The following is a 4,847-nucleotide window of genomic DNA, read 5'->3' as shown; positions in this document are numbered from 1 at the left end:
ACACATGTTTCTATTCTGAAAGGATGATACATATGCTATTCGCTTTTAAGGAGATGATGTACCGATTTGTCTCTATAAGTAAAATTAATATCAATTAAAAGTATAAACAATGAGATCACATGGTTGATGGACATATTAATATAATTTATGGAAGAAGATAATGGATACACTTTGGTTGACTCAATAGCAATTTTTTACCAAAATATGCCCGTTGAAAGAAAAAAAATACCACATGTCCCTAGTCTAAGCACTGTGTGTCCAAGTCTCGCTATTTCAACAGTTCCCATACATGTCGCTGTTTATCCTCTATCTTCGGCAACAAATACTTTCATAATCTAGTTGATGAGAAGCTTACACATAGAATATACTTGATGGTAGTCAATTTAGTAATCTACAATATAGTAGGATTAATTATGCGTACGGTCTTGTACTCATAGCAGACTAAATTTTGAAGGAACCAAGCACTTCATCTAGCTCATTATTTAACAACACGTAGGTACATAATTTCAACCTATCACAAAATACTCAGAACAAAGTATTGTGCTGGTCCCCAAAAACGAATAGAGGTGAAGGGTTTCAATTCACCTAACCTAATCTACATGGTCTATGTAGTGGAACAATTGTGCTTCTTATCACGTGCTAGGCCGCGGAGGTTGGCTAGAAAAGCAAGAAAAATTATAAACAGTATTTCTAGAAAAAATAATTAAACAGAAGTCAACTATGTATACTAAGAACATAAAATAGAATGAAGTTCTGTCCAGACAACATCCCAACCTGAAAAATCTGGGTCTAAGCTAATGATGACATGCTTTGGTCTCGAACTGTCCACAAATAATCCGCAACAACTATAACTTCGTCAATTCAGTATGAAACATCTTCAGCATTTTATTAAACATCTTGCATGGTAGAACATTTCCAGCATGCACTGAGCAATGATACACATTATCCCTGTAAAACTACCAGATCATCTTCTGGGCTTGCTGAACTTCTACTATGCAGCTAGCTTGTGAGACAAACAATGTAACTATGCAAGTAATATATATTCGTTAATAATAACAGAAACATATCAAATGATTGTATCCTGAATTCCTGATTAAAGAAACCAAAGCAAGTCCCACAAAAGAACAAAGAAATAAAAGAACCATCTCCAAGGAGAGATCAGACATATACCAAAGCACACCATCAGCTAAACCAAAATAAAATGTACCTACACGAATCTACTTCGAATTTCTTACCTTTCATGCGAAAATTGCCCCGAATTTGGAAGTGCACATCGATGTCTTGCATTTCAGGATAATGGTTGAGAACAATTATGCTGAAACTAAACCAGATTAATTAGGAGTACATAAGCAAATCTCTTGTGTTTTCCTAATAGAGAAGCACACAGTTAGTATGGCAATGCTATATTTAGTTTATAGAAAAGGATATATGGAGGAGTACATAATGCGGTCACTGCTCAGGCATAATGTCGAACATTAGAAGGGCAAACCAGCCATGGGGCGTTCAATGGATATTTTGAGGACGAAGTAGAGCATTACACACAGTACTGCACACGGATTAGCATAGACATGCAGGAGTAGCGTAGTTACATGTGAGACACCGTCCTGGGCCGGAGAGGACGCGCGCGCGATGGCGGCGGCAGCGGTGGACGGCCGGAGAGGCCGAGCACGGAGGCGGCGACAGCGACGGATGGCCGAAGAGGACAAGCGCAGTGCCAGATGGCCGGAGAGTCCGAGTGTGGTGGCGGCGGAAGCACTGGCAGCGGCAACGCGGATAGCTAGAGAGGCCGAGCGCGGCGGCAGCGTATGCATGGAGCAGCTCCAACCTCACCGTGGCCCCGCCAAGTGCCTCGCCAAGCAACAATAGGACCGCTCCGAGTCTTCGCCTCCTTCACCTCGCCGCGTGGTCACCTCTGCCCCTCCTCCAGCTTGCCGCGCGGAGAGAGCTGAGCTGCCAGCTACGGGCGCGTGTGGATAAGGCCGCCGCTGGAGCAAGCCCCGCACAAGCCCGCTAGATCCCTCCCTCACAGTGACAGCAGGTCCACGAGAACGGCGGCCACCACCAGCTCCTGCTCGCCGAACTCCTCCTTCTGCGTGCGTCCGCTCCCAGCCGTCGCGTCCGTCTTTGATCTCGGTGAGTGAGTAGGGATTGGGTGGAGTTCTGCGGGCGATGGCGAGAGCAGGGGAGGAGGCAGGGCACTGGATAAGATAGAAGAAAGGAACGCGAACTAAAAATGAAACTTTTTTTCCACTTAATGAAGGACCGTGGGTTGATTTCGAAGAAACTGAGGGGTGTTTTCGCAAAAATGCCCACGACGGACGCCAGAAGCACTTTGTGATTTATTGTTAGGGAAAGATATGCTTCTCAACCTATAATTAGATCAGGATTTGTCCTGGGCCATCGCTCTAGCTGCTGGGCCAGCTGCATAGCTCGCGCGCATGGCAACATCAAAGTACAAAAAATAGAGTCCACCCTACAGTATTCATGTTGAATAGTCCCACATGGCTCGAGTCAAATGATTCTCACTAGTTTATATATGTTTAACAACATTGTCTGGTGTGAGCTAATCAAAGGAAATCCTTCACATGGAAAAGGGGAAGTGCTTTGGAGTGAAATAATTTGAGTTACATTGTATTTGTATATGCTCCTAAACCTCATGTTGAATAGTCTCACATGGCTCCAATCATATTGGAAAGTCGCTTAAGAAGTTGGGACACGGCTACCGAGCGAGGTAGCTGGCTAGATCCCATATGAATAGGTTTCGACGGGAAAAAAAATTGAGCAACTTTATGTGCTAGATGAGGCAACTTTAGTGCTATAGGCAAGCAAATCCTTTCCTCCCTTAGTATGACTATCTATCAACGAAGAATTTTTTTAAGTTGGTTACCACGACTAACAGTTGACTAGATTCACCTCTAAAAGCTTTACATAATTAAACAATGATGACCAGTTGCCTACAAATACTGTAAAATTGTTCAATTTTGACGCTGAGTTGCCTACAAAATACTATGAAGTTGCTAAATTTTGATGCTCAGTTGCCTATTGCTGATGGTGAGTTGCCTACTGTTAATATTCAGTTGCCTGCCATTAATGCTCAGTTGTCTGCTATTTGTGAACAGTTGACATAATTGCATCCAAATATCACAAAAAAGTAAGCAACTTTTAGTGTGTTTTTTGCGCAACTCCAGTGCGTTCAACAAGCAACTCATGTGTATACACACGATGCAATACATCTAGCATCAAAGTACTTCTATTTAGCACTAAAGTTGCCTCATCTAGCATTGAAGTTGCTTTTGAAAACATTCTTCAAAACATATTCATATGGGATCTCTATTTGAAGAGTTCGTCACAAGGAACCCAACGGTAATAACATATCATAATTTCGACGCACGGTTTGATAGTTATAGCTTTTTAAAAAAAATCATACATGAATTAATGGACATCCAACGCATGCGGAGCCGAGCATGCACATCCGACGCATAATTTAACCATTTCAGATTGAAAATAGTTGACCACATTTGTCATGTGGTTGCTAAAGGGTGAAGTTATTTAACCTTCTAGTCATGATAGATAACTTTAAAGGAATTTTCGCTCATAGGCGATAATACTACGCACACTAATAAGAAGTTGCTTTTCTTTAACACTAAAGTTGCCTAAATATCATCCCCACAGTTGCTTAAAAAAAAGTTTGTCGAAACATATCCATATGGGATCTAGTTTTGAAGAGCTCGTCGTAAGAAACATAGCCGTGAAAATGAATCGTCGCTCTCACGCTCAGTTCAAAAGTTATAGTATTTTAAAAATAAATAGAATAAAATGGAATGACATGTTGCCTGATGGTGCGTTCGTTTTATCCAAATAGTACAATTATATTTTTTAGTATTTGGAAAGAAGTTGTGGCTCATATGTCCATGCGTGCATGCAATAGTGATGCAAGAGGTGTTTTGGTTGGGCTGATGCAAGAGGCTCATGTTGGAATGGTGGAAGTGCATTCAAAGTTGTGGCTTTGTTGGGAATGGAATGAAACGGTGCTTGACCGATGCGTGCACGCAATATATACATATCCTATTTCAGCTATCGTGGAGCACTATTGTTGTCTGATTCTTCATAAACATGCTTATGAGTTGCATTTACGTAGGACGATGTTAGGACACTTTTTCTCCCGTTACATTGCATGAATATGTTTTGCTAGTAATAATAATAAAAAATACGCACTGATTCTGGCAAATTACCCTTAAAGTTGTCGATAATTACTGATCATGCCACCAACAAATGGAAAAAGCGATTCACACAGGAGAATCCCCGCATGGGCCAGCCCATGCAGTAGATGTCTTATACCGCGCTCTGCACGCTGGGAGAAAACACAACGCTCCTATTCGGAGCAGCCCATGTCCAGGCGGCCTTTATTTTCCTTTTATTATTTTTCGTTTTGGTTTTCTATTTTTTTCTACTTTAAATAATTTGCGAACTAAAAAAATCTGTAAAAATGAGAATTTTTAAACAAAATGTTCAACAACTCATAAATGTTTGTGGGTTCAAAAAATGTACGTTATTTTTAAAAAGATGTTCGCATATTCAAAAGATGACCGTAATTTTGAAAACAAATATTCAAGAAGTCAAAAAACATTCAAGATTTTTGTAAAAGTTCCATGTATTAAAAAATGTTATTGAAATTGAACAAAATTTTGCCAATTCAAAAAATGTTCATGAATTGAAAAAAAAAACTAAAAATTCAAAAATATTTGTGACCTACAAAAAGTTTATTAATTCATAAAATCTTCACTAATTCAAAAAATGATCATGCATTTTAAAAAATGTTCATGAATATCAAAAATTGTTCACCGATT

This window comes from Hordeum vulgare, chromosome 4H, assembly GCF_904849725.1.
Source record: "Hordeum vulgare subsp. vulgare chromosome 4H, MorexV3_pseudomolecules_assembly, whole genome shotgun sequence".
In the NCBI taxonomy this organism is placed as follows: Eukaryota; Viridiplantae; Streptophyta; class Magnoliopsida; order Poales; family Poaceae; genus Hordeum; species Hordeum vulgare.
Note: the sequence above shows the minus strand (reverse complement) of the source record.